The sequence below is a fragment of the Ambystoma mexicanum genome, chromosome 2p, assembly GCF_040938575.1.
Source record: "Ambystoma mexicanum isolate Mex_15411 chromosome 2p, UKY_AmexF1_1, whole genome shotgun sequence".
Taxonomy (NCBI): Eukaryota; Metazoa; Chordata; class Amphibia; order Caudata; family Ambystomatidae; genus Ambystoma; species Ambystoma mexicanum.
The window spans coordinates 275,657,259-275,670,354 of record NC_090923.1 but is presented as its reverse complement, the minus strand read 5'-3'; the positions used below and the strand labels follow the sequence as shown (position 1 = coordinate 275,670,354).

The 13,096-nt window shown below is 46.1% G+C and overlaps 1 protein-coding gene across 1 annotated transcript in view; it reads left to right on the top strand.

Moving 5' to 3' along the window:
• Window positions 1-1,598: 1,598 nt before the first annotated feature.
• LOC138566371 (inter-alpha-trypsin inhibitor heavy chain H3-like) overlaps window positions 1,599-13,096 on the top strand; it is a 669,737-nt gene continuing 658,239 nt past the window's right edge. The window contains exon 1 of the mRNA XM_069643540.1: window positions 1,599-1,716. The gene's annotated coding sequence lies outside the window, so the exon portion shown is untranslated. The remainder of the gene's footprint in view (window positions 1,717-13,096) is intronic.

Sequence of the window (13,096 nt, the reverse complement as noted above, 5' to 3'; positions counted from 1 at the left end):
AAAAGAAAAAAGGGCCCAGGGACTGGGTAGGAGTGGGATGAGGGAGCCCAGCGACTGTGATGGGAGCAGGTGGGTGAGCCCAGGGACTATACTAGGAGTAGGGTGTGGAGACTGCGTGCAATACATACTGCCCATTTGGCATTTTTGGGGGGCCCGCCCTGCCCAAATTTTGCTCACGGGGCCCCGTCCAAAAAAGCTTGAAGACCACTGGCATAGAGGAACATTAGGCAATGAGACCCCAAAAGCCATTGGAAGTGGAGTGGGCATATTGTGGCCTCATGGGACACTGGACGCCTATGCAGCATAAAGAAGCGGCAGCTGAGATTTCTTGCCTCACAAGTTCACATTGAAGCCAGAGCCCATTGACCCTGCTATGGAAAAGAGGAAAATATGTCGGGCTATTCCAGCCCTGCAGGAGGAAATACTTGCATCAGAACCACCTTTTTGGACTTGCAGAGAATCAGTAGTACCTTTTTCGAGACTGCATGGAGCCTAAATCGAGACCATAGGCCTGATCACAAAGATTAGCACTGGATGAAAGGAGGCGATGCCAGTGAGTATCTCAGGACAACAACTGCAGATGCCTGCAACTTTCTTAAGACGTCCTTGAGACGATCTCTTTGAGTTACATTGGCACATCTAGGCATGGATCAGGCATAAGGAGGCGGGTGCTGCTCGCTGGCATTTCCACACCTGCTCCAGTGCAAGCTGTTGCGCTTCAGTTGCCGGAGTTTCTACCCAGCCCAGGTGGGGGTAGATGGAGGCCTATGAGGCAGTCTTGAACCCGGCACTGGAGATCAGGAATCTACATGAGCTTACGCAGTGTTTCTAACAGGAGTAAAATGGAGGTGGAGGCACGGTAGTAGATCATCCCCCACTAGACAGGATACATGTATGCCACACACCAATCTTCTGCGACCGCAGCTTTCCCAAGAACCAGAGAGGATATTACTGCTTGCTATCTCTCAGCTGCAAGGAGCCATACGTGGGTACTCCTCGCTCAGACCTGCAAACACAGACTCTGACTGGTAAAACTTACACTATGCCTACACACGTTTCTCCTACTAAAACATTTTTCCATGCATAGCGAAAGTTAAGCGAAATATCCATTTGGAAGGCTATGCGCTTAGAATCCTAAAGCATGGATTGTAGAAATGTACTGCTTGGCGGACATTGAGAACGTTATTTACAGAAGAATAAGGAAGTTGAATTTACATGCAAAGGTTTGGGGTACTTTCTTGAATATGTACAAGTTCTGCTTTGAAGTTGTATATAGTTTTTTGGGGGGGGTTATACTATGCTGATTTGTGTGTTATCGCCTCTTCATGTACTGGTTTTTAAATGTAAATAAAGAATAAGAAAAAAAAAGAATCCTAAAGCTGCTATATATTCAGATGGCGATGTCAAGCTGCCTCTCTTGCCAAGGCCGTTTAACATTGGGAGGGTCAGGCTGGGGCCGAGATTCGTTGCTTTTTTTTAGGAATTCCGGGATGCGCAGCAATTCTGAGCCAAAGTCACTCGTGGGCCCTCTCGTGAGACTCACAGGCTGGAGGAGGGAAGGGAAGAGGAGGGGGGGGGGCGGGGCGCGGGAGGCAGGACTGGCAGACATCTAGAGGATTCTGTAGCGACATTTATTTAATTGGTTTCCTTGTGTCCGAGGTGAGGCGATTGGGGAAGACCTTGCGCAAACGTGCCGTGCTCACATCACCACAAAAGGTACGTCTCTTTCATTCTTATCACCTCTTTTGAAAGAATTGATTTTATGAAAGCAAATCGATAGGATTTAAAATATCCCTCGAAAAAGTAAGGTGCGTCGTTGTTTTTTGTTTGTTTTATGTCGCAAGTCAGCAACTTCCTGCATCTCTCAGCCTTTGGAACTCTAAAGGAAAATTCAAATCCTCACCTTTTATGGTTGCCACAAATGTACAATTTTAAGATTTTCTCCGATCGACAACATCTTACATCTTTCTCACAGTTGTACCTTATTCTCCGCGTTTATTGTCTTCCTTATGCTTACACTTTGTACTTGTTATTTATAACAGGGGTCTATTGTTTCTTTTTTATGCCGCGTTCATTCAATCAATGTTTCTTTCTTCTCCGTCTTGCCTTTAGGTTTCATGCGATATTATGCATTGCTCATGCAGTAATATGCCCCGGGAATCCGGCGCTTCCTGATGGAACTCAGTATTGTCGTGTTCCACTAGCGTAGAAGATTGCTGGCGTATATGCATTGCCAATGCCAATAGCTCCATCTAGTTTAAAGTGTATGTTTTCAGTCATAGGCATACATGCCAATCCTCCCGATTTAGGCAGACTATTTTTTACTGTCTCCCAACTAAAATAACTATATCGCCAATCTGGGACAATGACCATCTCCTGATTTCTGTGGGGAAATCTCCCTCTCGGGGTCTTAAGAATGTTGGCAAGTCTGGTCATAGGGGTCCTTGGCAGGTGTGAGGGGGAGGAGAAGGGCTCTGTGGGGCAATCGCACACCCTAATTGTTGCTTTGGCCCCTCTGTATTTCTTGACCCGCGCCCCCTCTCGCCCCCTCCTGTAGCTAAGGACAGGGCCATTTTAAGCCCTTTTGGGACCGAAGACACAGGCATCTTTGCCCCCTCCCCCCCTCCACCGAACCAAAGGAATTAAGGGATCCAAATATCTGGTCGCCTCCACCTCATCACGATCACCACCTACAACCTGATATTCTTGCTGTAATCAGAGCGATAACAAAGTAATCAAGTTGCATTTCAGAGGCAACATTAGCAGCCCATGATGGGCGTACTTGTGTTCAGGCATGGGTACAGGACACTTCATCAATCGCAGTCACGCGGAACGAAGCCACGAGGGACACTTTTTTGAAGATCACAACCTGAGAACGAAATCACTCTGAAGGGTGACCATTTTGAATGCTCTGGGGACTGATAACAGGCAGTACAAGATTAAGTGAGATGAGGATCACACATCTGTTAAGAGGTGATGCTGAGATTTGTGCCCACTCTGAAATATCTGCATTTTACACATTCTTTTCCAGTTCTTACCATGAACTAAGATAATTCCATTTTATTGCACTGACTCAAAACCCAGCATTATAAAAAATAAAATGCTATAAAAGTGTATTATAGTCTCCATCATCAAGGGAAGTATTATAATGGTATCAGCATTCTATTTGATGTGATCTTAACGTATCTTATCTGTGTCTCTCGTTTGTATTTTAAAGTTGTAACTATGCCCAAATCACAGGCTTGTGAAATTATTTATAAACGTGCGGATAGACCTTTGAATTGTACAAAAAGTTTGGGTCAAGAGCAGACCTTACAATATATGCTTGCCAGATGCCTTCTATATCTGGTTTGCTCTCTTCTGTATAGAACCTCTTCCATAAAAAAGATCAGGCATTGGGGCTGAACAATGCCACCAGCATGTGAGAAGCATAGCCTTCTCACAGAAGACAGTACAGTACTGCTAGTAATTTTTTTTTTTTTTTTTTTTTTATTTTGATTTAATTGTATTACAATTTTTACAAAACAGAAAGCTGTAGGTAAACTCCTGTTTACAGTTTATGAGAGGGCCTCGACTCCGTTGATCTTTATGTGTTAGTTCCAAATCCTAATTCCCTTCGCCAAGACTCTTGTTTGATAGTAATGATAATAATAAGTCTCTGTTCATATGTGGGATCAAGGGATCCCAACGTGGTTCTCCGATTGAATGCGGCATACCCATCTTTACAATCTTCCCTCATTGTAAGTTCAGTGATTTGAGAAACAAGCTTACGCCTATCACGCATCTTTTATTGTTCCCGTTGTTCAATAATGACCAGAGATTTTCCCGGTCTAATGTTTGATAGTACTTCAATGGGTCCATCAGGAAGCAGAATCTTTCAGTCACCAAGCCTGTGCAATCCATTATTAGATGTTTTAAAGTTTCTATGTGTTCAGTTGATTTGCAGAACCGACATAGATTCGTTTGCACTTGTTTACGAATTGCCAAGATCTCATTGGTTTTCAGTTGGTTCAATTTAAATCGTAGAAATAGGCGACTGAGATTCTTATCCGGGAATTTGTGGAGATATCCTCGAACTGCATTTAGCTTCATGGGAGCGTTCGGCAGATTGCTTGTTAATGAGTGGTCGGTTGCCAGTTCTTGTGTGTGGATCCAATCCGCTTCGAACAATTTTGCCACCGCTCTGTTTGGGTTTTGAATTAAAGTTTCCAACGGTAAGTCCAGTTCTTTCAGGAGGGCTAGATTTGCTTGTTCCCATTCCGCAAGCATCCGATTGTCTCCTTCTGTCAATTCTTTGCGGATAAGGACCAGCACTCGTGCTTCTGGGTTATTAATAACTTTACGATAGAGCATCATTGATGCTCTCATCTTGACTGCCAGGAGTGATGAAATACAGAGTTCCCTCCTTATTAATGCCATGGGGGTTGATGACGCTAAACCCAGGACACTTCGCCAGAAGTAGCCTTCGTATTTCACCCAAATTGAGTTCGGGATCGAAGGCATAGCATCTGTGCCGTATATCAATGCTGGTACCACCTTAGCCTTATAGAACCTCAGAGTGGGGATCAACGAGTAGCGGCCATGCCTTCTGTCCACTGCCTTTGCTTGGGCTGTAAGGTTCTTCAATTTTGTCCAAAGTGCATTTAGCATGGTCTTTTCATTTTTCTCGTTGCTAATTGTAATTCCCAGGTATTTGAAAGCATGTACTGTTTCCAGTTTCCTGCCTTCACAGTGCCAGGAACATTTTAGGATCTTTTTAGATGGTTTCCCCAGGACAAGTACCTTGGTTTTTTCATTGTTTAACCGCAGATTGTTTTTTGACATATATACTACCAAGTTGTCTAACTGACGCTGAAGACCAATGGGCGTCATGTCCATCAGAATAATATCGTCAGCGTATAGTAGACGGTTTATCTTCTCTCCGCCCAGTTCTGGTGGGAAATGTCTGATTGCCAGACTTGATTCCCCATAGTCTGCGATGTATGCATTGTATAGAGAGGGTGCCAGAGGGCAGCCCTGTTTCACTCCTCTTGCTGTCGCGATCTTTTCAGATAAAATTCCTTCGGCACTGAGCCGAACTTGGATAGAGGTTCCTTGATGCAGGGCCTTTATAGGGTCTAAAGTTGAGGCCGGGCACCCTTTTGCCTCTAATTTCGACCAAAGACGTTGTCTATTGACCTGGTCAAATGCTTGTACCAGGTCAATGAATACGACGAAGATCGGCAGGTCTCCTTGTAGCGCTTTCGCTTTCAGGGCGCTCATGAGCAGGATGTTTGTGGTTGTCCCTGAATTCCTAACAAAGCCGTTCTGGAAAGGGTCCATAGATTTAGAGGAATGGGCCCATTGTTGAAAGTCATCCAATACAAAGGACGCAAACACTTTTCCCATTACGTCCAAAAGAGCGATCGGCCTGTAATGGTTCGGATCGTCAGTTGCGCCTCTCTTAAAGATTGGGACAATGTTCGCCTTTTTCCATGTTGGTGGGATATCTTTTGACTGGTTGCAATTTGTGAAGAGCTTGCTCATGAAGCTTGCCCATAGCTCTGGATGTTTTTTAAGTTCTAGGTTGCTAATGCCGTCAGGCCCCGGCGCCCTGGAGTTGTTCAATTTTGTGAGCTTGTTCAGAATTAATTCTTTGTCAACAGGAATATTCCACGTTGTGTCCCTGGGGCAACTTTTCCTAATCGGCGAGTAGGGGTCATTCTCGTCTATAATTGGAGCAAATAATTTGGAAAAATGCTCAATCCAGTTTGCTTCTCCCACGTTGTTCTGGATGTTATCATTGGCGCTGCTTTGGGTCCCCTTGATCAGGTTCCAGAATTCTTTTGGTTTGTTTCCACAAACTGCCATCAGCATTTGTTCTGAGTCGTTCGAATACAGTTTGTGGCGGTAGTGAAGCAACCAACTTCTATATTCTTGCACAGCCTTTGACCATTGTGCCTTATTATCAGTTGAAGGAAACTTCTGGTAATGTTTCTTCAATCTTCTATGTTCCAACCTTTTCGTTACCAGGTCCTTGTTATAAGAATGTCGATGCCCAGTCTGTGATTTAGCTGTTTTGGTTGGATCCATCTGGAATCTAGTTAACAGGGGCGTGTAGTCCAAAACATTCTCATCCCTTAGCCCTTGCGTCGGACTTTTAGTTCCAGGTCTTACGTATTGCGCTTCAAGTTGCTGTAATCCCTTTTGTGAGATCTTCACTCTTTTACCTCTCTCTGAAGGCTCAAGCGGCAAGGAGCTCTTAATTAGATTCGATCTTGATGACCAACCTTCTAGGATTAAGAGGTTGTGGTCACTGAACTCTGTGCGCCTTACCTTGAAAGAGTGGATCTTTGACAGAATTTCTCTTGATACAAAGATATGATCTATTGTCCCTTTTTGGTCACCCCTTTGCCATGACGGGATCTCCAAGTTTAATTTTGAGCGAGTCCAGTGGAGATTATGCATATCTCTGTCAGCCATTAATTTATCGAGGAGAATCCCTCTTTCCCGTGCTGGGGTCTTTAGACTCGACTGCTTAGAAAACATGTCGATCCCGTCGCAGGTTGCGTTGAAATCTCCATTGATGATACTACTATGGTCCGGCCAGTTTGTTTGGGTTTCTTCCCAAAGACTATGAAGTTCTTTGATAAAGTCTTCATTTGTTGTCGTCACCGGGTTCCAATAAACGTTTATTAAGAGCAGCGTGATCCCTTGATGTTCGTTGGCTGAAGACTTTCTTGTCAAGATTACAGCTTGGATCCAGTGCAGTGGCGACGAAATTTCATGAACTTCAAGTCCTGTTCCAATTTTGATTGCAATTATGAGTCCCGCAGATGGGCGCCCTGTTTCTCCTTTCCTAGCGCTCTTGCAGATAAGTTCGTAACCATCCAATTGCGGCTTGGCAGTCAGCCACGTCTCTTGGAGGCAAAGGACATCAAAGGTGCCCAGGTTGACGTCAGTCCTTTTAGTAAGGTGCGTAAAACCCCTTGTGTTCCAACATCCCAGTCTTAATGGTTGTAGTAGATCCGTGGTCTTATCTAAGATCTTCTTCTTGGGTGTTTCGGGGTCGCATTTCTGTCCCAACCATCGTTGCTAATGGTTTTGCCTACGGTTGGTCTCAGGTTTTTGCCAGGTCCGCGCCATGTTTTTGTTCTCCCTAGATGTTTCACGGCTCCTCAGTATCGGGTCATTTCTTGGTCGATCATGATATCTTTGGCCTCGCCCCTGGGACGGTTCTTGGTTGTTTTCTGCTACATAGTTTCTCCCCGTTTTTCCGTTCTCCTCTCGGTTAGACCTCTGAGTTCTCTGTTTAATTATTGATTGTATTTTCTGCTCAGGGCAGGCATGAGGCATCCGGCTAATATAGCGGACACGATTTTCCCTGTTCGGTTGAGCAAGTTCCTTCCCATTATTTACTTCTCCACGGGGTTTAACTTTTTTCTCTGTTTCAGTGTTTGAGTTCCCAATGTCCAGTAATTCGAAACCCCCTGCCAGAAGGTTATTCGCTTCTTTCAGTAGGCGCAGCTTAATACTCTCAGAATCAAGGTGTATGTATGAATAGTCTGTTCGGCCTGATGTACTAGGTTCGACTATCCATAAATCTTTATTTTGAATGTTTTTCAAATTGGTATTTTTGCTTAGGATTCTGATAATGTTCGTTCTGTTCATGATCAGGTCGTCATATTCTGGGTTGATGTTTTTCAACCTAACAGTAAAATCGCTGACAATACGCTTTGCTGCGCTTTTCTGCGTGCTTTCTATGGCGGATCTTCTCTCCTCTTTTCTCTTCTCGTTTTCATCCGAAATGAAGCGTAAGTATGAGTCTGAGATTTTTTTTTGTTCTTTTTCTCTTAGGGATTTGGGGCTCTTTCTCAGGTCGGGTCTGATCTCCTGTTTCCGCAGAGGAGGAGGTGCCTTCCGGGGTTTGTTCCTTTTCCAAATGTTTGGGCTTTCACTGCGTTTTGGGTCCGATCTTTTCTCAGCCATTATGTTTATCCTCGGCTTTGAATTCCTCTCTAACTCCAATTTTTGTGAGTTGTCGGTTTTCCTCGAGGGCTTTGGCGACGAAACGGAATTGTCAACGATTAGGACTTTCTTTGATGGTTCGCTATTTGAAGTTTCAAGAGTTGATTCAATTGCTTTTCTCTTTGCTTGTTTTTTTGGGCGGTTTTCATATCCAGGTTCGTCAATTGTTTGTATACTCCAATCCGACCCGTCTTCAACCATAAGAACGGGCACGGTTTCTTTTAGACAAGCTGGTCCTTTTTCCATCGTATGTTTCTGATGTATATTTTTCGTTTCTTTTGTTTTAAGAGGAGCGTCTTTTTTCTTCGCCCTCTCTGTGGAAGGTGTGTTTTGCACTTGGGACTTGGCACTCCTAGAAGGAGTTTGACTCACTATGGATTTTTGCTGGTTGAATATTCCATACGTGAATTTCTTAGTGTTCTTTCCCGAACCTTTATTGGATTTTGTTGTACTTTCTACTCTTTTTATGTAAGAGAAGGGATTGGGAGCTTGGTCCACCCCTGATTCTGCAGCAACGAATTGACTGAGCGCTGCACGGACATCATCTTCCTCCAGTATGGCTATGATGGCGTCCAAAGGTTCATTCGCCGAGTTGCTGACTGAGGTCTTGATTTCAGTGTCTTGTGTGGTTAACGCTCTATCAGATTCGTTTGGAGTGGTAAACAAAGTAGTTGCGGTACCCTTCGGATGTTGTAGCTGTCGTTTGGTACTTTCCTCGACGAGCAGATATTCCTCTGTCAAGTGGTTCGGAGGGTCACATTCGGGATGACTTTTCCCGTGTGTTCTATCTCTGTCTTTCGATCCTTGACGTCCCAAAATAAACCCTTCTAAGTATTGCAGTTTCGATTGCATTATAGATAGCATGGTCACCTGGTCTCGAAGTGTGTCATTAATGCTCTCATAGAGCTTGGAGAACGGGGCCAGTGCCACTGTTACTGTTGACATTATGGAAGGTAAGTCCAACTTCTGGTGGTCCGGGTACTGTAGAGAAACGTGCGCAGTTTTACTTGAACTACCCGTTACGGTAGGCATAGTAATCGTTGGAACTGTTTCTGTTGGTTCAGGAGACGTTCCCTTGGTGGGAGTGCTTGAATTCGTCACGTTGATCTGGTCTGAGTTTTTTAGTCTAAGTGGTTGTAAAGAGACAAGGTGCTGTTTAGGACTTCCGCCTCTATTCGTCACAGTGTTTTTTTGCTCCATGATATGACAACTTTGGTTAAGTGAGGTCTCCGTCAAATTAGTACTTAACTGTTGAGCCTGCCCCCTGCCTTCGAAACTTATGTTTCCCTCTTCAATATTGTCGAGCTGTCTTTCTTGACTGGGCTTAACACCTGGCCCGTCTTGCTGTGCGTCATTTGTATTTAAAGATGTAGCTTTGTTCGAGTAGTGCCATCTAAGGGGTGAGACACCCGTTGTTTCGATCCTGGTTGCAGTGTTTCCCAGGAGGCCTAAGTTTTCCAGTGGGTCCTCGGGGGTGGCTCTTACCCTTGTTGTTTCTGTCTCTAAGTGAGTAAGGCTTTCTAACATTTCGTTGTCCGACAGATCTTGCTGGAGATGAATTCCCCTTTCCATTTTTTTCTTAAAGAAGTCGTTTAGAAGTGACATTGTACAAGGCTTAGTTTGTCCATTCATTGGGCCCATTTTCTTATTTAGGGGGACCTTTGTTCTGGAGGTCTGTCCCCTTCTGACCTTGTTGTGAGTGTGTCGCTGGCTTTTCCTTAACGTCAGTGAAGGTATTTTAAGTTGATCATCGTTTTGACATCCTTGCTTTTCTTTTCTCTTTTTCGGCAAAATTACCATTTGAGGGCATATTACCTCTGGTATTTCGATGTTCCCGTTTGGGGTGATTGAGTCTGTTAAGACTTCAATCACTTCTTTCAATTTGCAAGATGTGGCGTCCAGAACAGCTGGGTTTTGAGGCTGGCTTCTCCATTTAGGCTCTTTGATCATACTGTTTACATCGTGTAGTTTTGAAGTATTATCCTCTGCGGTACGTTCCCGCGTTGCCAGGTTTTTGGCCGTATGTATTTGGGCGGCACAAACTAATTCCTCGCCGTCCATCTTTGAAGGTGATTTACATTTCGGCTTGTATGTTTCTGTATTTACGGGCAGTTGACCCGTTCTTTTGATGGACTTTTGCTTAGATGTTTCAGGTTCGGAGGTGCTTTCTTTTTGGTGGGCACAGTCCACCTGTGTCACCATGTTCAATTCCTGCAAATGCGTACTTTCGCAGCATGGCCGTTCGTTTGTTTGCAATCTGACCTCTTCTCGAGTGGGAGAATCTGTCGTCTGGTGGAATGGATTCTCTCTTAGAGCCGGTGCCGTTGCAGGAGATGTCACAGCGATGTCGGCATCGGCGAGTATGTTGCTGTTGTTCTGATTGTGCGACAGTCTCGCACTTTTTGCGTTATTTTCCTCGAGCGTATCCTGCTGGGATGAAGTTATTGTCCTTTTCGGCACCCGTTTCGGCACTGGTTGCTTTTCGCCCTTCTTCTTCGAACTCGTTCTCCCCACTGGCGTTTCCTTCAGTGGACGGAGAACGCGACGAGTGGATTCTGCCTCCAAGCCCGCCGGCACAGAGGTACGGGGGATGTGAAGGGGAGGGGGAAGAAGAACGGGTAAGGAAAATGGCAGTGGAGGGGAAGGATCGGAGGAAAGGGAAGGGGGGGGAAGGGAGAGCAAAACAGAAAAACAAGAGGGAGGGGTTAAAGACTCAGACACGGACGCAGGTCGGGTAATAGGTCGGGTAATAGGAGACACACACACAAGTGGGGGAGGTACCGTACCTGTGCCCGGTCTAGGGCTGTTCAATGGAGACGTTCCGGGCCACGAAGTTGAGTCTATGGCTGAGGCCGAGGCCCGCGGTCGCTGTTGTAAGTTTTCCATGAGTGGAGAAGTCCTCAGGGCAGCGATATCCGCCTCCTCGTTATAGTTGCTCATGCTGGCCAGGCAGTCTGCGGTGGAGACCGGTGTCACGGCCATGACACGGTCTGCACAGTCTGCACTACCACTCTGCAGCCCACTCCGCGGCCGCTCCGCGGTTGAAGAGGCTTTTTGAAGGGTTGAAAAAGTTGGGAAAGCTGGGTAAACAGTGTCCACTGTGGAAAGACTCCGGTCTGCACAGTCTGCACTACCACTCTGCAGCCCACTCCGCGGCCGCTCCGCGGTTGAAGAGGCTTTTTGAAGGGTTGAAAAAGTTGGGAAAGCTGGGTAAACAGTGTCCACTGTGGAAAGACTCCGGTCTGCACAGTCTGCACTACCACTCTGCAGCCCACTCCGCGGCCGCTCCGCGGTTGAAGAGGCTTTTTGAAGGGTTGAAAAAGTTGGGAAAGCTGGGTAAACAGTGTCCACTGTGGAAAGACTCCGGTCTGCACAGTCTGCACTACCACTCTGCAGCCCACTCCGCGGCCGCTCCGCGGTTGAAGAGGCTTTTTGAAGGGTTGAAAAAGTTGGGAAAGCTGGGTAAACAGTGTCCACTGTGGAAAGACTCAGGTCTGCACAGTCTGCACTACCACTCTGCAGCCCACTCCGCGGCCGCTCCGCGGTTGAAGAGGCTTTTTGAAGGGTTGAAAAAGTTGGGAAAGCTGGGTAAACAGTGTCCACTGTGGAAAGACTCCGGTCTGCACAGTCTGCACTACCACTCTGCAGCCCACTCCGCGGCCGCTCCGCGGTTGAAGAGGCTTTTTGAAGGGTTGAAAAAGTTGGGAAAGCTGGGTAAACAGTGTCCACTGTGGAAAGACTCCGGTCTGCACAGTCTGCACTACCACTCTGCAGCCCACTCCGCGGCCGCTCCGCGGTTGAAGAGGCTTTTTGAAGGGTTGAAAAAGTTGGGAAAGCTGGGTAAACAGTGTCCACTGTGGAAAGACTCCGGTCTGCACAGTCTGCACTACCACTCTGCAGCCCACTCCGCGGCCGCTCCGCGGTTGAAGAGGCTTTTTGAAGGGTTGAAAAAGTTGGGAAAGCTGGGTAAACAGTGTCCACTGTGGAAAGACTCCGGTCTGCACAGTCTGCACTACCACTCTGCAGCCCACTCCGCGGCCGCTCCGCGGTTGAAGAGGCTTTTTGAAGGGTTGAAAAAGTTGGGAAAGCTGGGTAAACAGTGTCCACTGTGGAAAGACTCCGGTCTGCACAGTCTGCACTACCACTCTGCAGCCCACTCCGCGGCCGCTCCGCGGTTGAAGAGGCTTTTTGAAGGGTTGAAAAAGTTGGGAAAGCTGGGTAAACAGTGTCCACTGTGGAAAGACTCCGGTCTGCACAGTCTGCACTACCACTCTGCAGCCCACTCCGCGGCCGCTCCGCGGTTGAAGAGGCTTTTTGAAGGGTTGAAAAAGTTGGGAAAGCTGGGTAAACAGTGTCCACTGTGGAAAGACTCCGGTCTGCACAGTCTGCACTACCACTCTGCAGCCCACTGCTAGTAATATAAGGTGATTTGTCCAGGATTGCTGCCAGGATACGAGATTGAACGCCTTGGTTCCACAATCATACATTTGGTTACCTAGTCACCTCTCCAAACTAACACTCTATGGTCATCATCAAGGGGTTGCAGCCTAGGTTTTACAACCACCCGCCTGAAGAAACTTTACTCCACCACTATCTTTGACTACATATTATTTACAGCTCAGCTGGGATTGATGTCTGTTGTAATTAAAAACAGACTGCCTCTTGCTGAATACATGCTATTCGGTGATTGAACTATCAGAGATGTCTTCTCTTTAAAGGTGTGGCATCTCTAGCTTCAATGTGCACCATCCATAACAACAATCTGCATGCCTGCATCAACCAGCGACTAAGAGAAAGTCATTCTATGTGAAGACCAGAGGCGAGCATTATGCTCCAGCTTCTTTAATCTACTCTAGAGCAGTTTCAACTAATAAAACAGAAAATAAATCGACTAGATTTTCCCGTTTTTCCTGACTACATTCTGTAGTCCATCACATTTCCTGTCTCTGCTACAGTCTAGTCACTTCCTCTCCATGGCTCCACCTCTTCTTTTCCTGCTCTTTAGCAAGATAAGAGCTATCTTTACTGTAGAGTGTATAATGCTCGTTGTATAGTGATTTATTGTAGGTTGGTGTCATTTGTGAGCTGT